This window comes from Lepidochelys kempii, chromosome 1 (genome assembly GCF_965140265.1).
Source record: "Lepidochelys kempii isolate rLepKem1 chromosome 1, rLepKem1.hap2, whole genome shotgun sequence".
Taxonomy (NCBI): Eukaryota; Metazoa; Chordata; order Testudines; family Cheloniidae; genus Lepidochelys; species Lepidochelys kempii.
The window spans coordinates 118,857,322-118,881,467 of record NC_133256.1 but is presented as its reverse complement, the minus strand read 5'-3'; the positions used below and the strand labels follow the sequence as shown (position 1 = coordinate 118,881,467).

General features: G+C 42.1%; 1 protein-coding gene across 16 annotated transcripts in view; it reads right to left on the bottom strand.

Annotated features, from left to right (window-relative positions):
• Positions 1 to 24,146, bottom strand: part of INPP4A (inositol polyphosphate-4-phosphatase type I A) — a 198,048-nt gene that overhangs the window by 134,181 nt on the left and 39,721 nt on the right. Inside the window, exon 1 of one of the 16 annotated variants that reach the window (XM_073352649.1) lies at positions 2,115 to 2,387. The exons of the other annotated variants lie outside the window; for them this stretch is intronic. The gene's annotated coding sequence lies outside the window, so the exon portion shown is untranslated. Of the gene's footprint in view, positions 1 to 2,114; positions 2,388 to 24,146 lie in introns of those variants that run through there. 16 annotated transcript variants of the gene reach the window in all.

Sequence of the window (24,146 nt, the reverse complement as noted above, 5' to 3'; positions counted from 1 at the left end):
ATGTTTTCCTTATTTCAGGTTTCAGAGTAGCAGCCGTGTTAGTCTGTATTCGCAAAAAGAAAAGGAGGACTTGTGGCACCTCAGAGACTAACCAATTTATTTGAGCATGAGCTTTCATGAGCTACAGCTCACTTCATCGGATATCCGATGAAGTGAGCTGTAGCTCATGAATCCGATGAAGTGAGCTGTAGCTCATGAAAGCTCATGCTCAAATAAATTGGTTAGTCTCTGAGGTGCCACAAGTCCTCTTTTTCTTTTTCCTTGTTTCAGTCAGTTCAGATACCCTTCCCTTGGTGTAGTAGATACTATTAAGGTTCCATCACAAGAGAATCCAGGAAACAACCATAATTTGCCTCCATAATATTATATAGCTAGAGAGATGTAGACATAGGTTTTACATACCTAAACAAAAGGACTTTCCTAAATCATGAAATTACTCATTGACTGAAAAATCTGCTCTGAAAGAAGGAGAGCCAAGAGCTGAACTTTCCAAAGACCATTCTCATGCTACAACTTTTTAACTCCAATGGCACCCGAGGTCTAGGACTACAACAAGCACACTGACTGAAGTAAAGACATGTGTTAAGGCTCACCTTCCATAAAGAGATAGGGAGGTTCTAATTTGTTTCCTAATTCACAGCAATGACAGAAAACCATTGTGAATCAGTACATTTTGTAAATTCGCAAGTAATTAATAACTCAAGGGGAAAAAAAACACATGGATAAGGTAGCACAATTCTGAAAATTGTAATTTACATTGTTTTTAATGCTTCAGAGTACACAAGCAAACAAGGCATGGTATCTTCCGTAAAAATCAGTGCATCTTAGTGGTGTGAGACCTCATTACAGAACCCTCTCTGCTCGTAAATCTTTGAGGAACATGTGTCCCTTTTGTACAAATTATAAAGTATGGAGATTAATGCAGGCTCTCTTGTAGTCAAAAGTGAGTCAGCCAGTGGCCAGCCTTCTAAGCCACCTTCTTTCTGAGATTAACAGTGTAACACAACAAATGATCAGGCTGCAATAGGTTATTAAGAGCAATTACCACCTTCATTGTAAGGTGCAACCTAAAAGACAACTGTCTTCTAAATCCGAAATATATAAAGAAATAAGCCAAAAGCATAAAACAAAGTTGAACACATGACTGCAGCTGGAAAGGAAAGATTAATAGAAGGATTTGTGAAAGAAAGGACACTATTTCAGACCAAAACTGATGATATACAGTAATCAGTTATGAGGAGTACAGCAAAGTCTCAAAACTTAGTAGGATTCCACATGAGGATTAGCAGCAATTTTGATACGATACAAAAACTACTTTTTATAGTGAATGCCAACTTATAAAAACACTACTTTCATCACTTTACAAATTTAAGCTAAAGAAAGTCAAGCTTCTGAGCCTGAGGAATTGACTAGCACATGTACTATTCTTTGCAAACAACAACAATTAGAGCAGTATATATTGTAAATGTGTGTTATTTCGGGGCACAAAAAAGGGAAAAAAGCAGCAGCTGGAGATACAGTTTTAAGTACTTCAAGCAACGGAGTTATCCTAAGCAACATTTACATTGAGGCAGTGAGGTACAGGTCACACCCAGCACCATACATGCACAACCTTAACATGCAAGGTAAACTAATGATGTGATTTCAAATTTAAATAGTTATTACAGTGATCCTGGCTAGGCTGTTTTTGATTCTGGAACTGCAGAAATTCAGAAGTTGGAAAATTTGGTTTTAATGCATGAACTTGAAGAAGAGTGCTGTCCAAATAATGAACAGAGTACTGTGTAATGACTCTCATTGCCCTAATACCTAACAGCTCTGCTCCTTTGAAAGAGGTCCTCTATCCTTAACATGGCTGCCATGCATTATATAACATAGGATGCACTAGTGAATGAGTGTATCATTATTTTGTTTTGTAGCACATGTACCACCCATTAGCCATATGATTCTCTGTATGCCTTTTCAAGCAGCAAAGATGATGCTCAGCAATAATAAGGTTGCAAGGATCAGCACCCTCTGAGGAAAAGCAAAGCATATGAAATTCAACCTTGACAAGCTATTCATCTCCCTTTTCCCATCTCTCTCCCCCTATAATGAACAACAAACATTCTTACCTTTAAAAAAAAATTACAAACATAAACTGATCTTGCTCAGCAGAGCCTCCCGAGTTTCAGCCATGCCTGCAAAAATATCTTGGCACAATTGTCTCCTGCAGCAGCTAATCAATATCAGTCTGCTTCTTCTACTGTCAGACCTGCTCCATCTGAGTTCTAGCTAATGTGAACACGGACAGCGTGCGTCATATCAGCGACTCACAGCAGATGCAGAGCTGCAGGAGGAGTTTAAGTTTCAGTGTTTCTCACATACATTTATATATGCACACACACACAGGAACAGCCCACCCTAGCTCTATGCTGCTTCTTTCACAAGAGGTGTTAACAGCTTCATTTCCCTCTGCGTACGTTTACTACATCAATTCAGCATAGTTATTAACTGCAAATCCAGGAAACCACTTCTCTCCTCACCAGAAACAGTATTTTTATTTTAAATGTAAAAGGTTACTGTGCAAGTGTCTAATACTACAGCTACTGAATGTACAATCCTGGCAAAAGTCTCAACACAAAAATTTCTGAGCTCAGACCAGTAACAGAGAAGATGTGGGCTGGGGGGAAATTCAGGTACCCCGCAGGAATTTCCTAAACCCAAAAAATTTCACTGGGGTGAATTTCCTTCATCTACATAAGCCCAATCCATCATGCTTCTACATGGCAAAGTGCCAAGGGGAAAGCAGATTTGGGGGTGTGAAAACCATTGGATTTATCTATATATTTCTAATGCATCAATCACCATAGAATCTGTGGGCAAGCCCACCTCCCCAACCTGGGAGCAGGAAGTGGGGCTATGCTGCTACGCCCACAACCCCCCCACCCCCGTACTCCAGCCACTTTACCTACATGTGTGGGTGTTGGGATCACACGATCCAAGAATGGACCAATCCCATGGCCCCTCCTACAGCCTGTCTCCATCTCTGCCCTCCTTGAGGAGCTAGCACAGAAATACTTTCTGCAGCACTGGAGAGGAACAGAGGCCCTTGACCTGTGCTCTACCTGCACAGCCCTAATGCAGGACTTAAGCAGCACGGAGGCCCTTACGCTGGTGAATTTCACCCTGGAAAGGGTACATTTTTTAAAAGGCACCAGTTGCATACACAGAATAATGAGGACACTTAGTTACCAATCTACTTCTGAATTGGCATGTTACACCAGAGCAGTCAGTGTGCTGAAGCTCTCCTCCTTGCAGCTCAATAGCACAAAGTAACGAAGAACTATGGGACAACTAGAACAGCGTCATAAAACCTTTCATACTTGGATTTATCTTTTCTTAGTAGGACGACTATTCTTTACAGCAGAATCTGCTGGCCAAGGTAAAGGTGCCATTAAAACTCAGACCTGTGTATCAATCCTTTTATATAAACATCCTAGATAATTTAAAAAAAAAAAAAAGAGACAGACAGACAGACATTTGGTTTCTGTCAAAGCATTTATACATCAGGAGATTTTCCTCCCAACCCCAGTAAACATCTGACTGGATATCACCCAGACAGATAGATTTCTACTGAGGTTTCTCATTGAAGAAGGAACGCCCAAAGCAAAAACCACAAGAAGAGACTAAGAAAAGCTTGTATGACCAAGAAAACATGGTGCATTTCCTTAACAGTGCAAACACTAAGGAAATCATGAGTGAAAGAAACAGTCACATTCAACACAATACCAATCTACAAGCCTCACCCCACTAAACTCATGACACTCAACCACACCAACACAGTAACAACAACTTTAATACACTGAATTTCAGTTCAATAACACTGTCCTCCCTCTCTGCTTACAAAGAATTGAGTCAGACCTATTTCACCAACGTGGCTATTGGAGCATTTGGTGGCTGCGAGTGGTACAGAAGGAGACGGTGGTGTTGGTTTCCACTGTGCTCCCTTTTGTGGAAGTCTGTCCTTAGATGAGAAAGAGCATTTGCATTTACACTCCCCGTAAATGTTGAATAGACACAATGAGACAGATGATGATTATCCCAAAGTAACTGCAAACATCTCTTTTCTCGCCTTTTCCCTTGTGAACTGAAGCACATCAGAGAGACTTAAAAATGCCATTGGCCAGTCTTTAGATGATACATGGCAAAAATCTATGTTCTGCAGTCTTAGAAAGTCATCAAACGCTACATGTTAAGCATGACAAAAGTAGTAACAGTATTTCTTTTATATTGTTGCATAGATAGGGGTTTGATCTCTCTCTCTCGTGTCTTATTGAATTTTTTTTTAAATGTCACTACTTACTCTCTTCAGGTCTTAAAACACAAATACACAATAAGACAAGGTTCACATTATCGCAGCTGGGCTCTCACTTTACTTCATTTTGTTCGTATTTCTCACTGACTGACGACACGCTGCCCCTTATATACCCGTGAGGGCCTGGCTGACAACATTCCAAGAGGTTCAAGGAAAAATGTTCTTCTCGGAAAGTCTGGAAGGTTCAACAAGATTCTACAAAGGCCCAGAACATTCTGGGAGGTTAGTGAAAAATGAATCCACATACAGAATACCGAAGTAATAGGCAAGGGTGCATATTAATGCTAGAATTAAAATTCAGATTTGCACATGGTTGTAGGGGGAATCATTTTAGGGAACCACTAGCAAAAATGTAAAAGGATGAAACAATACAAAGAAATCAAATTTATTTCACTGAAACTCTGCTGTGGTTAATCTTAAAAAGCCAATTGTTTTTCACTGTTTAGTTAGACAAGTAGAAAGCACTTCTGTCACAGAAGTTACTTAGCTGGGTGAGATACTTAAAGAGAAGTTACAGTCTCATGTCCCCACTGGATGCCAGACCACCCCACAGTAAGCTCATCCTCTCTCCTTTTCTTCCTAAAGGATTGCTTCCCAGTTCTTTGGTTAACAACCTCAGTAACAGGAGAGGAGGGTCTTTCATTCCTGCTGAAAATCCTGATAGTCATTCAGGTCTCCTGGCAAGATGTGCCCTGCATAGAGGAAATTTCTCTTTCATTCTGTCTCATTCCCAGATAACCTATATATAACACAAGACAAGCTTGCTCAGTAAAAGTAGAAATCCTGCCCTGTGGAGTGATTTAAAGATCACAAAGTCAACATGCTAATTAGACTGACACATGAGTTTCTAAACACAAGGATGTATTTAAAACAGCTTAGAATACACAGGCACTTTCGTTCTAGGGTATCTCACAACAGTGAGTTCCGATATACTATTTCATAGCAGTGCCATATACACAAAAACATTAACAATCTCCATGTTATATACTTTTCTCCGTCATGCCTTCAGATGCACAGTCCCCCACATGCCCCATAGATGGACATTTGTGTGACGCTATGGGTATAAATTATGTGGTTTCCGTATCAACACACACAAAAGAATTATTGGATTCTTGAAGGTGTGGCCACTGGCAAGGCATAAACAAGGAGTTTTAGAGCAGCTCATGCCTCATGAAAAACAATTTCATTTAGAAAGATTCTTTTTCCCCCCTACAACCATTGTTATCTCAAGGGATGAGCACGTCCAGGGAGAGCTGTAATTCCTGCCCTGTTTTTTGGATTTATTCTGAAAGTGAATCTTTGTGAGCCCCTATCAAGCTTGGATAGCTTTCTTTTTCCAACTGAAATGGCATATTTGGGCTGAGGCAATGCAGCACAGAGTGTTTGCCCTGGAAAGAAAGCTATTGTGCTTTAATAAGTGACTACCAGGCCTCTGAAGCATGAATTCAAATGTGATCTACAAGTGGGGTAATAAGACTGAGGTGCCTCTAATGAAAGATTTTGTGTAGAAGGCACTTTCACATAACAGACTGAGCTACTTATCCTTTTACTTTTATCTTTCAGAATTACAAAATCTAAAGACCTTCTATAGCACCCACGATAGCAGTATCTAAGCATTTCCTAAGCAAATGAAATCCACGTAGCGAAGTCCCTAGTAAAACACATTCTTCTCCTCTAACTGTCTAAAAGAAGCTGTGAATGAGGAATAACCATCATCCTGCCGAATATGGTGGAAATGCTCTGCCAAAGAGAACAGTCTTGCAGGGTGCCCTGAAGGCTGTCAAAGTCTGGATTAATCTGATCTCCCCTGGAAGCTCATTCCATGTCAAATCCCCTCTACTGAAAACACTCCAGTTCTTATGGGCTTCATCCTGGGTTTTCTTAGCTGCATAGTCTCGGAGAAGTGCAGCTATCTTGCTGGGAGATGTAGCCATTGATGGAGCTGGGTCGTGACCCACTGATGGCTTGAAGATCAGAACCAAAGCCTTAATCTGGCAATGGAAGCATACTAGGAACCAATGAAGGAAACAACAATGAACTCTCCTGCCACGCAGCAACATCATGCACCAGCTGGAGCCTCTGCACTATATCCTCCTTTTGCCCTAGATACAGCAAGTTTCAGTAACACAACCTGGAAGTGATGAATACATGTGTCACTGTAGCCAGATCCTCGATCAAGAGGAAAGAGCAAAATTTCCTAGCAAGCAAGAGGTGGACAAGAGTTTTTTGCCACGGGATTCTACCTGGGTGTCCAGGCTTTACAGAACAGAACCCCAAGGCTTTGCAGTACTTTGATAAGGGTGAACAGACACCTTTGATAAAAGAGGAAAACAGTCTTCCCCCTCTGACCAGGCTCATATTGGTCTTGTCTTTATTGTTATTTGTGTTACAGCAGCACCAAGAGTCCCAGCCGGAGATCAGAACCACGCTGTGCTAGGCACTGTACATATACAACGTAAGAGAGACCCTGCCCCAAAGAGCTTACCATCCAATATATACGAGACAAAGAGAGGGACAAACGAATTATTATCCCATTTGCAGATGGGGAACTCAGAACCCAAGAGGTAAAGTGACTTGCTCAAGGTCACACAGGAAATATGTAGCAGAGCCAGGAATTTAAACGAGATTCACAGTGTCCAGGGTCTTAGCAACAAGAGTCTTACAAGACTGTCAGTCCTTTTGTTCAGTTTCAGCCAAGTGCTCCTCCTTCAGGTGATTATCTTTTGCGGACGCTGATAGGCTTGTGATGGTGCTGGTTGTTTCTGTGGAAAATTAAATGTACAGCTGGGAGTATTTTTGGGAATGGAGTCTGTGGCATCTAACCTCCTCTCCAAGCGGAGAAGTGTAGACATTGAAGAGGAGGATCTGCAGAATGGATCCTTGAGGAACTCTTCATGTAAGGGTTCTTGGGGTGGAGCAGTAGTTACCTATCACAGCACTCTGGGGATTGGTGGAGATGAATGACTGGAGGTACTGTAGTGGTTGCCATTTAATTTTAGCTATGTCACACGGGTGTGTCAGCAGTACCTTGTGGTCATCTCTGTTAAAAGCTACAAAGAGGCTGAGTACTATGGGGACTGAGAAAGGACCTATATCCATTGCCAGGAAGAGGTCACCTTTCAGTGGTAATAGGGCTGTCTCCTTAATTATCCTACACTGAAAAGAGACAATAGTGTCAATAAGCCAGAACATACTGTACACAGATCTTAGAGCAATGTACTTTTGTCTCTTTGGTGAAAATGCATTTAAGTGACATAATCACCCATTTTCTTTTTATGCTCTCTATTAACATCCCAGGAAAGTCCATCCCGCTTCAAGAGCGACTTCACTGAATTGTAAAAGGACTCTATAGTGAGTGACAAATGATACAAGGTTGCTGTATGGACAGCCAATATGTCAAGACACAGAATGCATTTCAGACAAAACATTTGCTCCTGCAGCTCATTGCCTATCTAAAACCAATCCTGTGACAACTAACCTGTGACTGTGAAACAGACTCTGATTCTAGGCAGGCAATAAGCAGCAGGCGCAGATAGCTTTGTCTGAGCTGCATTCCATGTCCTGACATATATTTCTGTCTACACAGTTCCCTTGTATCTTTTATACCTTTGCCACTCCTTGTACTCCTTTAAAAATTCAGTAGTGGGCCAGACTCAATTATCTTGTTCTTATACAGGTCTCTGGTAATAAAAATAAACAAAAAAAACTCTGGAAAAGGAAGAAAAGGGTTTTTTAAAAACTCTATTTTTGTAACATACAAGTTTGAAAGACCCAGGCATTCTACATGTATTTGTAAGTTCTCAGCACATTTTTAAAATGATATAAGAAGATAAAGTTTTTCAAAACTTTCCAGACCTATAAAATGTCCACATAACTTGTTGGTCAAAAGTGCTTTTAAAAAGAATTTTATCAATAAGGGTCAGATTGTGACTTGGGCTACACACCCGCACAAGGCAGTAAAAAAGAGTAATTTCCTTACACCTACAGTACAAGGCTGATATTGGGTGTAGGTACACAAGAGTAAGTGGAAACTGCATGCCTGCTACTTCCACCCTACCAGAGCAGGTGCTGTCTGCATGGGTTTTCCTCTTGTTAGGACTCCTATATTAGTCCATGGTAGTCAAGGTATTTGGGGCTTTTTTGTCCCTTATTGGTAAACTAGTTCTTTGATGTTAAATGTACACATGTAGGTAGTAAGTTTTTCTGGGAAAGGCAGTCTTTATTAATTATTATTATTATTATTATGTGTGTGTGACATGCATAACACAATGGAGCCCTGTTCCCCAATCGGGGCCTTTAGGTGCTACTGGAACGTAACATAATATGTTCTATTATTAACATCAATATGTTTTCATAGCTAATTTTCAATCTGCATTTGGCTGAAAACAAGCATCATTTGAATAGAGCCTCTAAAAGCTGAAGTAAACCCTGAAATATGTTTAAACCTGTTCATGAACCTAATATAACAACTGTTAGATGCTAAGAAAAATACAACCTAAATCAGGGATCGGCAACCTTTGGCACACAACCCATCAGGGAAATCTACTGGCAGGCCAGAACGGTTTGTTTACCTGCAGCATCCGCAGGTTTGGCTGATCGCAGCTCCCACTGGCCGCGGTTCACCATTCCAGGCCAATGGGGGCTGCGGGAAGCAGCGGCACATCCCTCGGCCCATGCTGCTTCCCGCAGCCCCCATTGGCCTGGAATGGGGGACCGCGGCCAGAGGGAGCTGCGACTGGCGGAACCTGCGGGTAAACAAACCGGCCCGGCCCACCAGCGGATTTCCCTGACGGGCCATGTGCCAAAGGTTGCCAATCCCTGACCTAAATCATCATTCAAATTTAATAATTTTGGGTTTTGGCAGGAAGATTTTTTTCTTATGCTTTGTTCTTAGCAGATGAAGCAAATCGCTCAATTTTCAACTCTTAATGATTGCTTCTCAGAAACAAACTAACTCAAGACAAGCAAAATATTACTCATGGCAACAAAGATAGTATTAGCCAGATGGACTGACAGACACCGCTGCAATATCAGTGGGAGGGGGAGTAGGGGGAAGGATTTGAAAGACAATGAATGCACTAGCTGAATGTGATGGGTCGCCCAGAGGAAGGGTACGGTTCCCCAGAACATATTTGACTGCAAGTCTAACAGGGGCTGGGTGTGTGGCATCTGCTTGGTCCACATGTATCTACCCATTTCCATGTTCTTTAATGCTAGTAAGCGTCCATGTCTTGTCTAGATAGGGACAGTGAATAAGGTCTTGATAATGTCTTAATTCTGATCACCATACTATGAAACTTTTTCAATTAGCATCATACAATGTGTTCACACCAAATCTGCCTTTTTATTAATTTCCTCTATTAGGGCCTGATCTAGTTCCCATTAAAATCAATGGAAAGACTTTGAAGGCCCTGACCCTATCCTAAAGGCTTCCTAGAAAGGTTTTGAAGATGTTGGTAACCTGAAATCATAGCTTTGGATAACAGAGGCAGCACCTCTGAAAACCATGTCTGGCCTTCCCAACTTCCTTCAACAAATAATTGTGTTCTAGCTTGTTCTAGATGAAAGGACATTTCCTTAAATGTGTGTGATGCACGCAAAGTTCAAAACAAAGCATGCTTATTTTTATCTACTATGACGGATTGTGTCCAATGCATCTTTTCTGATGAATCTTCAACAATTGCACAACTATTTCAACTGAAAAGCTATATTAATCTGTGAATCCTAACAAAAGTGAAAGTCAGCCCCAAGAGTGAATTCATTTTGTCGCAATGACATGCTATTGTGTATCTTGAACATCACAATTCCATACACTGCTGAACAATGCTATGGTCTTGTGAATTGTTTACATACACCAGTTCTGTTCATTCAGTGAACACTATACATTCTCTGGGTCAAGTTTCCTGTGTGCTCACAATGCAGGACTTGTAAATGTTATGCTATTTTGTGCTATACATTGATTGTTAGGTTCTTCGGATGTCAGAGAAAGCATCATTGTTCATGCTCGAAAAAGTATACGCAGATATTCCATTGTTTGCTTTAAGTGCACTTTCTGCCTTGTGTAAATCAAACTGGAAAAAAAAAGAACCAAATGTAATGATATTTTGCTTTATCTTTTCATGGTAATGTATTATCAAACTTACTTGTCTTTTTTGGTCACACTTAAATTTACACAAAATACACCACAGAATATCAAGCCTTGTTTTTAAAAACTATTTTTCAAAGAATGCAAAAATGGCTTCCCAGTTTTCTTTCTGATAAGCAATTCCATCCGAACTCATTTGCATTCTGTTGCAAGTTAACCTGCCGCAAACCAACGCTACTATCTGCCTAACAATACCTGCTTAGCACAGACCTATGGGCTCAGTTCTGCTACTCTTACGCATGTTTGTTGATACCTTACCAGGAAAGCAATCCCATTGACTAGTGAGAAAAAAGCTTTCAAGATTGGGCCTTAAATGTCTGTGGGCTAGTAACAGATTTAAAAACAATGAGAGTCAAAAGTATTAAAGAACAAGTTCCGCTTTCACTCTAGTCAATTAGTTCCCTTCTCAAAAAGCAACTCATGATTCAGTCAATTAGAATGTTATCTGCAAGATGGTAAAAGCTTCTGTTACTAAAAGTGGACCAGATTCACCCACCCTTAATCATGCTGAGTAGAAGTAACCTACTCCTCAAATTAGTCCCACTGAAATCATTGGACAACGTTCAGAGTAAGGTACTAAGCAATTTTCATGAGGGGTATCAGTACTCAGCCCTGTATGAGCCTGAGGAGGGAAAGCTTATTAAAAAATGTTAATAAAGAAAACTAATTCCTTCATGATTAATCTGAAGATTGACATTGAAAACGTAATTGATTTTAGATCATTTGGGATTTTTTCCAAAATTAGGCCAGGCAAATTTAAAGGAAAAAAAAACAACAACCTGACTTCACTAGACAAAAAGTGTCACCTCAGCATTGTTAATGTGGCTCCTACAAATCCTGATCTCACGTGCCAGGTGTATTTGTCCATAGGAAGGTCAACCTTAGGCCCAGTCTTTCAGCACTCAACTGAAACAGATCAGATAACAGTAGGGTAAGGAAATAGCAAGATGAACAAAAGATGGTGCTTCAGAGTAAAAATAAACCATTTCAAAACCTTCACATTGGAACAACCCATTTTAATATTTTTCTTGATTAAAACAAAATATTTAAGTGGTTCCATCAATACATTATTTTTGTTTTCCAAAACGATGGAGGCCTCATGGTCTGGGATGCTTACAGTTGAATGGGAGAAAACAATAAGACTATACAGTGTAGAGAAACAATCCTACACTGACAAGGGTAAGGATTAGGTTACTTTAATAGATCTTTTCCACCTCTAAATTCCCTTTGATTCAATCCTACGAGGCAAGGTAGATGAAATGCTGAAAAGCTCCCTACTATTATTTTCGCCACCAAACCATCCCAACTCTGCAGAAAAATCACGACAATAGCACTACCTGTAAACTTTGGCTTAGTTCCACCAGCCCAGGCCAATGAGAATGCCTACAGCAGTCCATTAAATTAAAGTGAGGCAATTTGTGGTTTTCACTCACTCTGTTCCACTAGTTTCATCTTCTCTAAATTCTACCTATCTTTGGTACTTACATGGTCCCCCATACCTTAGTATGTGAGCACCTCACTATCTTTAAACCACAACACTGCTGTGAGGTAGGGAAGTGCTCTTATTCCCATTTTGCAGATAGGTAACTGAGCCACAGAGACACTAAGTGACTTCTCCATAGTCAGACAGGAAGTTTGTGGCAGAGCAGAGAATTGAACCAATGTTCCTGAGTCCTAAACTATTGCTCTAACACTGGGACGTCTTTCCATCAAGATGATACAAGGTAATTGCTCAATAATACGTACCTTTGGGAACAAAAAGAACTACTAATTCACCACCCACATCCTACAAAACTGGTTCTAAACTTGTTTAGGTTTGTTTTAATAAGATGTTACCAATACTATATTGTCCACGTGGTATAGCTGCAAAGAGCTGGTCAGAATGTCAGGAATGTCACTGTGGCATTACACCCCATATTCTTCATGGTAATATTATATATATATGATATGATTCAACTATGATGTATTTTATGCAAGATAGGTCATGTAAGGTAGAATTGAAAAGGTTATGATTCACTGAATGTGATTATCCTATTTGTATGCATGTATCATTTTGGTATCTGAAGTTAGGAATATTGTCTATGCATCTATTACAGATGTGTTTACATCTGGGGAATGCAAGAAGAATGCAATCAGTCTAGATGGCTGGCTGGGAAGGACCATTAGGGAGAACAACAAGTCTTAGAAGATGCTAATCTCCCACTGGGGAGCCTTCCTGAGGATGCTACAAACAGCCTCTGACTCATGACTACTATGGCCCTACAGAGACATTTCACCAAGTCACCTGGTACTGGACTCTATCACAGAATACTAGTGTTTTTCCACTGAAAGGTGTGGGAACTAAAGCTGGAGACAAAGGGTTCCCACCATATGCAAAAGCTATTTAAGGCAGGGGCGTGACATCATTGGGGTTCTTCTTCTGACTCCCCGCCCAAAGGAGACGCTTGAAAACACCTGAGAAACAAACACTGAACTGGGGGAAAAGGGCTGAACCCAGGCTAGAGGGATTTCTAGCCTGCGAGAAGAACACCTCGGGTTTTAAGCTGCAAGCAAGGGCAGTTGGTCCCAAGAATAGCTGCAAACTGCTTAAATTATCATTTAGGGCGAGAATTTGCTACCCATATCCAATTTCTTTAGTATATTAAGCTTAGATTGTGTTTTTGTTTTATTTGCTAGGTAATCTGCTTTGATCTGTTTGCTATCCCTTATAATCACTTAAAAACTCCCTGTGCAATGTAAGATGGTATAATTTTGGGTTTACCCTCCAGAGAGGGGTGTGTGCCTCAGAAGCTGGTAAGTTCCCTAGCTGTATAGCCTTCCCATGCAGGGGCTGGTCAGAAAGCCTGTCTGCAAGTTACAACGGCTGGGTGTGTCCCTACCTATGTGTATGCTGATTGAAAGAACAAGCTTGGAGACTTAGCAACTTGTCACAGCAGCACAGTGTCAGAGGGAGCCCAGGCTGGTGGGTCAGGTGGCACGGCACCCCAAGGGGCAGGAACCCACCATGACCTTTCATTTGTAGGATGTCATTGTGATTGTTCAGTTTCCTTATGGATCATTATCTTTAGGTGACAACCCTTCTCAGCATAGTGTATAATCAGATACAGCCACTCTCATTCTTACAAAGATGTGTCTAAAGTGCCTTTGTTAGCCATAGATTTTGGAAAAACTCAGGAAGTGATTTCAGAAATCCCTAAGGAAGAGATATTGAAAAGAGATGAATGTGGGTGCAAGATCACTTGTGTAAGTAAGTCTGGGGAAGTGGGAATTAAGGCGCAATAATACAGGGATGATCTAGTCAAGACGTCTTCCTCATCTTGATCCAAAATCTCATTCATTTTCTGTTATCTTTTCTTAGGAAAGAATGACTCTGCAAAGACAGTCACTAAACCCACAAGAAGGGCCTTCTCAAATGCAATATGGACACATTCTTCTGGTCAATTGTCAAGTTCATCAAGCCTGAACAGATGTTGGCAAAGACACCATACTGAGTAAGGGAAAAGATGACGAAAGCTGTCGTGTATTTTGTAAGAATGACAAAGGGGTTCTCACAATACATTCTTCCCCAAATTTTGCTCCAGAACCATTAAACTATCCTGATCTCTGTCTGTTATCTCCTACAGGCTGCAGCACTCCCACACTATTCAGCTAGAAAGAACGAGGAGTACTTGTGGCACCTTAGAGACCAACAAATTTATTTGAGCATAAGCTTTCGTGGGCTAAAGCCCACTTGTGGATAAGCATAGAGGAAGTGTCCGAGTCAGAGTGCAGCTCCCTTTGCCATCACCATGCACAGCAGTGTAACAACCAATCAAAAAATACCAGCCTGTTTAAAGAAACTTTTCTATGGCCTCCACCTATGCCTGTGGGAGGACTCTGAAAATACTCAGACTGTAGTTCAGTCTAACAACTGTAGTTATGATGAAAAAGGAAACTGACGCAACATTGAAATTAAAGGAAGAACAGCTAAACTACTCTATCATATCATTTTTAAGGAGTGATTTTTTTTATCCGGTTTAAAAAACAGACAAGACCCTCACCGCAGCCAGCATCTTTTTTGCAGCAATCTTAGACAGCCTCCCTTTTTAGGAAGCGTACAATAGATTGAAATGTTACAAATACTGCTCTAACACCAATTCAAAGAGTCCCACTTGCAGCCAACTATTACGCAAGTGAGCTAAGAATTTATTTCTATAGAATATGCTTTAGCCAGCAACTCAGCAGGATTTGCCAATTTATTTACGTATTTATTACACATTTTTTCCACCTCACCCTTTCTCCCCCCACCCAAGAAATGACATAATTGCAGGTGCAATTTTTAAAAAAAAAAGTGCAAACCCCCACTGAACCTTTTTACAAAACACAGAATCCAAAACTTCACCATCTGTGTGAGAAATGTCAGCAATTATGAAGTCTTAAAGGAAAGACACAATCATTTTTTAATCCACAGAAATAATTAGACAAACTTTGCAAATTGTTAGGAAAACAAGAGGGTAGGGCCACATTTTGAGTTTAATAAGTCTGATGATACTTATTTAAAAGCCTATTCAAACCTATTAGCCTGATGTGCCAAATCAATACCTAGTAATCTGCAATATAGGTGTTTTAAAAAAAGGAAAAAAAATATGCATCTCTTTTGTAAAAGTTTGTCATTAAAAATGTTTCAGCAAAAAGGGGACTATATTAAAAAGGAAACTGGAAAGCAAAGCCAGAAAAATCTATTTATTCCCCCTACAAATGCTGAATGCCCCTATTGATCAGGACCAGAAGAGCATTTAGAACAAACAAGTAACATTACCTTTTAAAATTCTAAAAAGGTCTGAAACTTTATACTTCAGAATTTTGAAGGCAATCTGCCATACGCTCCCTTGGTCTGGGTTGGAGAACTATTAAACAGAATTAACAAAAATGTCCGAGAGAGAATCAGAGGATACATGTGCTGTAATCTCCATTTATGAGACCAAACAGGAAGAGGTCAACAGAGGTGATGAAATCCTGAGGTATAAGTTTGTGCGCTAAGGCAGCCTAGATACTAGTCAGTCAGGCCAGCTGGTGAAAGACGGGCTCAGAATAAGATAAGTTATAAACTGAGATGAGTGATCTGATAATTAGCTATGGGATTTTTCTGAAAAGTGACAGGCAGAACAGGAGAAGAGGTCAGAGCTTGAGAACCAAGTCTCTCAGTCAGACGAGAGAGGCCAATGTTATTAGCAAGGAGGTAGTCTAAGCAGTGGGTTTCTGGTTAATACAGCAAGAAAGCAAGCCTGAAGGCAGAGGGCAGTTGGGTCTAAAAAGTGGTCTTGGCAGGGAGGAGGTTACCGTATTCCTGAGGCAGAGAAAGGAGGTTAGTGGAATGGTGGGGCTTAGCAGTGGCCGCGTAGTTTAAAAAGGAATTGTAGAGACAGGAAGGCAAATTGCTTGAGAGAACAGGCACTGGGCAGGAGATTGCTTACCTCTGTTGTGGAAGAGAAGAATGACTGGGACCATGCTAATATGGCAATAGGAGTGTGATGTGAAGGGAGAAAATAGGTGGTAAAGAAGGGCAGACAGAAGGGCAAGAGAGGATGATACAAGAGAAAGGCTGCAAAGACAAACTAGGCAAGATTAGTAGAGAACAGATACACTTGGTAAGGGGAATTATGAATAGGTAGGTAGGTTGACAGGAAAAAGGCAGGCAGCATAGGACAATGAAGTGCTTTGGATAAGGCTCTGGAATGGTACAGGGAGAAAGGCAAAGGGGAGGTTAAGTTGGAACATCAGGACAAACGGGGAGATGGGAGGAGACAAATCCAAACAAACTTTATAAAAATGGCAATTAGACTCTCTTTGGGGGAGAGTCTAACATTTGCCAAGTGTCGTGGGAAATCATCTTTTTTCACTCAGTGAAACTGTCCACTCCTCCAAAATTGTTATTTTTTAGAATGGGGCCAAAGACTTTAATCGCCTTTTATGATGAGATTACTGGTTCTGTGGATGAAGGGAAAGCAGTGGATGTATTGTTTCTTGACTTTAGCAAAGCTTTTGACACAGTCTCCCACAGTATTCTTGTCAGCAAGTTAAGGAAGTATGGGCTGGATGAATGCACTATAAGGTGGGTAGAAAGCTGGCTAGATTGTCGGGCTCAACGGGTAGTGATCAATGGCTCCATGTCTAGTTGGCAGCCGGTATCAAGTGGAGTGCCCCAAGGGTTGGTCCTGGGGCCGGTTTTGTTCAATATCTTCATAAATGATCTGGAGGATGGTGTGGATTGCACTCTCAGCAAATTTGCGGATGATACTAAACTGGGAGGAGTGGTAGATACGCTGGAGGGGAGGGATAGGATACAGAAGGACCTAGACAAATTGGAGGATTGGGCCAAAAGAAATCTGATGAGGTTCAATAAGGATAAGTGCAGGGTCCTGCACTTAGGACGGAAGAACCCAATGCACAGCTACAGACTAGGGACCGAATGGCTAGGCAGCAGTTCTGCAGAAAAGGACCTAGGGGTGACAGTGGACGAGAAGCTGGATATGAGTCAGCAGTGTGCCCTTGTTGCCAAGAAGGCCAATGGCATTTTGGGATGTATAAGTAGGGGCATAGCGAGCAGATCGAGGGACGTGATCGTTCCCCTCTATTCGACATTGGTGAGGCCTCATCTGGAGTACTGTGTCCAGTTTTGGGCCCCACACTACAAGAAGGATGTGGATAAATTGGAGAGAGTCCAGCGAAGGGCAACAAAAATGATTAGGGGACTGGAACACATGACTTATGAGGAGAGGCTGAGGGAGCTGGGATTGTTTAGCCTGCAGAAGAGAAGAATGAGGGGGGATTTGATAGCTGCTTTCAACTACCTGAAAGGGGGTTCCAAAGAGGATGGCTCTAGACTGTTCTCAATGGTAGCAGATGACAGAACGAGGAGTAATGGTCTCAAGTTGCAGTGGGGGAGGTTTAGATTGGATATTAGGAAAAACTTTTTCACTAAGAGGGTGGTGAAACACTGGAATGCGTTACCTAGGGAGGTGGTAGAATCTCCTTCCTTAGAGGTTTTTAAGGTCAGGCTTGACAAAGCCCTGGCTGGGATGATTTAACTGGGAATTGGTCCTGCTTCGAGCAGGGGGTTGGACTAGATGACCTTCTGCGGTCCCTTCCAACCCTGATATTCTATGATTCTATGACTTCACAGCACTTACTTGTTCTCATTCACAGTGAGAAGGACTCTGCCGATGACAAGGCCAACCAAAGAGCCATGCTACAATTATGGCTGCTCGAGTCCTGCAGGTTTCAGTTTGGGAAAGGGTCCAAACTGAGTCTTGCCATTCGGTTTGCAGGTTTTAGAGGGAAACAAACAGCTTCTGGCATGATTAAAAGTTGGAGTTTGACCAACAAGACAGTGGATGATGGAGGATTCCATAAGGTTCTAAACCAGGAGTTCCAAAACTCTTTCCCTAGCATGGAATGTGTCTCAATAGAGAGACTGCCCCATAGACCCCACTTTCCCATTCATAGTCAGGTAGTATCTTTGTCGCTAAAACAGCAATTGCTCACATGGGAAAGTAACATGAGCAAAGTATTCAATGTATGTTAGCCTATTTTAATGCAATATAGAAAACAGGAAAGCCATGTGACCAGCCACCTCTCCATGGGCCATAGATTGGGAACTCCTGGTCTGAACTATATCTTAGAAGCGGATAAATATTTTGCTATAGCGGCTGCAAAGGGCTAATACATAGGTAAGCAAATCTCCCATGATTCCAGTAACTTGTTCCCATTATATGGTAGCTCAGTTATAGGAAAACCAATGCTTGGAATGTTGCATCTGGATGTGGCAGTGGTTCATTCATCCCTGCAGCTACTGGCCTTTGATTCCTGAAACATTGTGTTATAACCTTTAAAATGGTCTCATGAAATATCTTGCTGTCACCGATTGCTGCAATGGGACTTTTCAGAATTGCCAGGCTTTGGTTGTAAAACAGCTGGAGTGGCTTTAAAACAAAGACTTGTTTAAAAATAACTTTTCAGGGCATTTGTTCTGTTATGCAATGACTTGGACAAATATTGTCAGAATATTTGCCCTCTGAAAACCTAGCACAAACAAAAACAAGAGAATGAAAGCCTAACTTGGGAAACAGCTGCATACATAGACAGGACACTAATTGGCACCTGAGGCCACAGCATGCCAACAGGAAGAAAAAGGGAATTCAAGTAACACAGAGTGCCACTACATGGAGCTTCGGCAAAATGTTTCAATGTGTGGGTTGCGGCCCGGAGATGGCAGAGCCTCCAATAGCCCCCAGACATTCATGGGGGAAAGGAGCTCCAGTCCCACAAAGCCTGAAGCTTCTGTGCTCCATCACCAACCGCCTAAACTTACTGGCAATACAGCTCTCTGAAGCTGTTGTCCTGCAACACCCATGCACTCCTTTACCATCTGCAGGGAGCAGAGGGATGCACAGTGACAAAACAGCATTAACTTCTGCCAGGAAACTCAGATGAAATTCAGCTTGTTTTGAGAAAGATATATTGCACACAGTGGCTGCTCTCCAGCCCTGGCCGCTTCCTGACATGCTTTCACCCTCTTCCCCCTCAACTGAGCCCTGACCATCAGGAGCTGTCACAAAGCAGCTTTCTTTAGCTCCTGGGAAGAAAGGTGATGAATATGGGAAGAGGGAATATGCCACAGAGCTGCTGCTTTCCCCTTCAGTAGGTTTTGGAGTCTTTCCTCCCCTTTTTGGTTCAGCAGAGGTCCCTTGGACTTTTGTTGGCTAGCAACATCAAGGCTTGGGGGTGGGAAAGAAGAACACCACAATATTAGCAGCAATTTTGTGTGCAGATCTCAATCAGTGGCTGCCTATTTCCTGAAAATGAATGACAGCATTGGACACATGAGGTACAAGCATCTGATTCAATCCCAGTGGATTCAGAGAATAAAGCATCAGAGTGAAGATTTGCCCTTTTCTTGTATAACCCTCAGTGTCTTGTAATTTGTGTGTCAAACAGGTGAGACTTACGGTTTCAAAATAGCCTAAAATTAATCCTAATGAGACATGACCTATTGGACAGCTTCCATGGAATGCCCTGCTATTCTCCTGTGGGCAGCGTTGAGAGCAGCTGGGGTTGAGCGTGAAGTCTCTAAGCTAATCACTAAATTGGTGCCAATGTCCCAGTGTGTCTCCAGTATCATTTATATGAATAGATATGAGACACTTAGGAAATTAGTATTACTCTCCCCTCTTTATCAAAAGCAAAAAAGACAGACTCCACTGTTCACATATAATAAATGGTGGAAGTGACATTCCATGTTTTAGAAAGAGATCATACAGTGGAGCATCAACAAACAGTGTTAAGTCCTCTGGAAAATATTTATCATATTAAGGGTCTGATTCAGCATTCAAAATATGGCCCATTTCCCACACCATGGAGGCTCACACATGGCCGCTAAAGGAGATTTTGTGAGATCTCTTAAAGCTTCTAAAATGTGGTGTTTTCTGTCCAATCTCCCAGAAAAAAACTCTGAGCTTTTAAGTGATAAAAAGACAAGATGAAACCAGTCAGTTAGAACAAACTAATTAACAAACACTTCAGAGGACTATTTTTCATGGTACTGCACAGTTCAACTCTATCATGCCAAGTCTGTCATCTTTATCACCTTTTCATGATTAAAATAGACTTGCCACAAAATTATGCACAGCTGATTACTTACCTGAAAATGTGTCTGTAGGCAAGTGCAACTTTTAGTAGTATAGGCAAAAAACAGAATATTCTCTTGACAGCCTTTAAAGAAAGTAAACTTTATGCTGAGGAAATGACAACTACATTTACAAGAAATCCTGTAATGACCAGGGGACATCTCACTTAGAACAAGAGACTATACAGCCTACAAAGCTGGCATTATTTTAGGACTGGATTTATCAAGTACAACAAATGTATGTTTACAGTTTTGACACAGGGGTTATGTTTTTGCAGTGATGGGTGTCACAAGGTGGCTGGCTCGTTAAAGGGAAATGGACCTAGCACCACCTGTGATACAATTAGTTTGCTTCCCAGATGGGAAAGATCAAGAAGAGTGTGACTGGTGGGACACATGACTCAAACAAGCCTTCTGGGAAAGAGAGAAGAGCAGAGGACTGCAGAGGAGCTGAAGGGAGTTTTCAGAAGGTTCCTGCAAGCTGCAGAGAGCAGGAACCCTGAGAAACAAGGGGAGGGCCAGGAGAGTAACAGAAGGGGTTTGTCTGCTGGCCCCTTGAGTCAGAGAGCAGAGAGATGTAAAGAGCACCCTGAAGGTAGGCTGAAGAAGCCCAAGCAGGATTAAATAACTTTTGGTTTGTTTGTACTTTTTTTGGTCTCTTGTTACCCCAAAAGGGGACTGAAGTCTGAAAGTGACCCAGCCGCAGGTCTGAATCACATGAAACCCTGGAGGAGTCAGAAAACCCTGGGGAAACAGACAGGGCACTGCAGAGCCACCCCAGGCCACAAGAAACTGCTCCAGAGGTGGCATACCTGACCACAATGGGCCAGCTCTCAGCGCTGATGGAAGCCTTCCAGAAATAGTGTAATGCTGCAGAGAGAGAGAGGGGATAGGAGAGGAGAATGCAGACAGAACCATCAGCTGAAATTAACAAAAATATCCCAGCCCAGAGAGGGAATGGGCAGGATCCTCCCCCATTCAAACCTCGGCCCAAAGGGCAGCAGCAATAGAATAGACTGCTCTCTTGGGCTAGGGGCAGGGTAGTAGCAGTGTCAAGAGTTTCAGAGACAGTATGGAGCAGCTGGCATTGTTGCCAACTCTTGCAATTCTGTTGCAAGTCTTGCTGTTTTTCTTAAAGGCTCAGTTCCTATAGTTATGGAATTATGAGGGAAACTCAGATTCAATTAAAAAATTGTAAGTCTCACTCCCTCATGATTGTGCAGAAAAGCTTGAAAACATCATCCCTAAAGGCTCAGGCACTGTAATGCAAATAAAAGGAATCCATATTTTTGATTTTTTTAAATCTCATGATTTTTACACCTCTGACTCATATTTTTAGTTGACAATACTGCAGCTGCTCCCAGCAGTCTTAGAGTTTCCTGGACTGGAGTACTGCAGCAGCACTCCAACCCATACTTGCCCAGCATAAGAAGAAAGGAGCCCTCGCTGCTACACATGGTGAGGGACTAGGTTGCCAATTCACCTGTTGGCGGGAGAATGTGGAAAAGCAGCCAGTCAGAGAGGCTTCTCCGCCTCAGCTAGGGGGTTTTCCCCAGAGCCTGCAAGAGGGTTTAGAAATCTGAAGACTTGGCAGGTCAACCAACCATGAGACCAAAAGCACCAGCAGCTACAGCAGAAACACAGTAATGCAACATGCCTCCACAAAATCCCTTGACCAGAGTTCCAACCACATAGTGAAACTAACTAGTCTTGTGTCATGTGAGAGTGATGAATTCCTTACACTGATTCACTGCATTACAGGGAGTGTTTGCTCCTCCCCCACTTTCTTCATATGTAAATTTATCCACTAATTAAAACAAGCATATTACAGTTCTCAGCTGCAAAAGGTCAGTATAATTTCTGAAAATGAACCTTTGTTCTCTCTTTCTAATCAGCAGCCAGACAAAAATAAGTACTAATTCACTATCATCAATAATTCTAGACAGATTCATGAGGTAGAATGAGTACATCTTATTTTTCATAAGCTGCAAGTGATCTAGCAGGGTAAAAATTAAGTCTTAAAAGATTGATCTGAATAGGAGACTGAGCAAATATGGCAGATGTCATGCAGTAAACTGAATGTGTACCAAGGCTTACCTCCAACCCACCCACCCCACATAATACTTTTATAAAAACAGTATTTTCTCCAAAGAACATTTTAGAAAGTTCCTCATCAATATTAGACAAAATAGTTTGTAAAAGGGGTGGCTCTGGAATATACACATAGCTGCAATTCACCTGAAGAGTAACATTAACATTTCAGACTAGGAAAGTCCAGCAACAAGATTAGGTGTTGTTTTGCATTTGTCACTAACCTGTGGAAACCACAAAGGAAGATAAATCTGTTGACCTAAAATACAATCTCAGGAAGAGACCTTACATCACATAAACAACAATAATGCAACAGTTTCAGAGGCGACATGTAGTGGAGCATGCGGGGTCAAGTGCCCCCGCCCCCCAATTTCTGCGAGTGCTGCAGGGCTTGCTCTGCTCCAGCAGGGAAGGGGGCTCTGTCCTTCTCCTGCCGCACCTCTCCCTCGGCACTTCCAGCTCGCTTGGCCCCTGGATAGACTGGCACTGCCTCCCCAGCAGGCCTCTCACCGGCAGTCGCCATGCTGCCCCGAGGGAGGAAGGCAGAGCAGCCACCCTCAGCTGGCGTGAGAAGCGGTTCCATCCTGCCCTCTCTGCTCCCCGCCTGGGCCTGGCTGCCAGAGACAGGGGCCGAGCCTGCCAGAAAAGTGCTGGGGGAGGCGCAGCAGGAGAAGGACAGAGCCCCCCATCTCCAGCAGGTAACACTGGCAAGGAGAGTGCAGTGGCACAGGGCCACAGCGTCGCTGGGGAAGGTGCGAGGAGCAGGGTCCCTCTGCTCAACAGGAGGTAGGGGCACTGCCCATGCCCCTCCCCCTGCTGAGGTGTCATGAGGGCACAGGAGCTCCGGGGAGACACTGGCGCTGTGAGTTTGCCTGGCCCAGAGGCATGCCCTCTTCGCTCCTGTGGCCCCAAACCTCCAGGAACCAGTGGGATTAGCTGCCCTGGCCCAAGTAGGTGGGGCTGGAAGGATCCTCCCAGAGGCAACACGTGGGGCAGTCACATGGCCTCCCTTTACATTGTGCCCCCGCACTATCATCACAAGTCGTCTCTGCATAAGGTGATTCAGAAGACAAGTGAATCAAGGATTAAACTGAGACAGCTATAACCTAGTGCTCTTTTGAATAACAAAAGGAACTTGTCATTCACTGCCACAGATTCTCCAGCGGCAAGCCACCATCCTGACCGGATGGATTTCAAAGCCTCATTTTTGGTAGAATACGATAGTTGCATGAATAAGGTCAATTTTGCCATTTAATTTAATATTTATCCAGACAATTCAATGATTCATCAGGCTCTTCAGATAATTATATTAGGGAACCTTCTTGGCACAAATCTGTTGTATCAAAATAAAAGTAAAAATGCCAATGAAAATTAGAAACAGTACTGTGTTTTATTTTAACCAATTGAAATTATTTGAGATTGGGTATACAGAACTGTACTTACAACATCTTTATTAGTCATATAATGAAAGTATCACATTTGAACACACCGTGAAGAGTTTTTTGGTTTTTTTTTAAAAGATCTTGGAAAGCACCACTGAGCTTGATCCTCCATTAAAAAATCATCCCTTATCCCATGGGCATGTCTACATTAAAAACTTAAGTCAATCTACATTAGGTCAACTTATAGTCTATGGTGGTTCACGTCCATACTACCCTCCTTCGATCAGTGGTGTGCATCCCCACCAGCAGCGCTTCCATTGATCTAAGAGGGGCAGGTGGGGAGCTGAGAACCCAGGCTCTTGACCTGAAATTCCCTATGTTAATATATGCAAAATGCTTTGAAAATGAAAACTGTTAACTATGTACTAGACAGGCATGTTACTATTATTCCCCCTCCCCATAGGCTTTGCTTTAATATTGCAATTAGTGCCCACTCTTGCACAACAA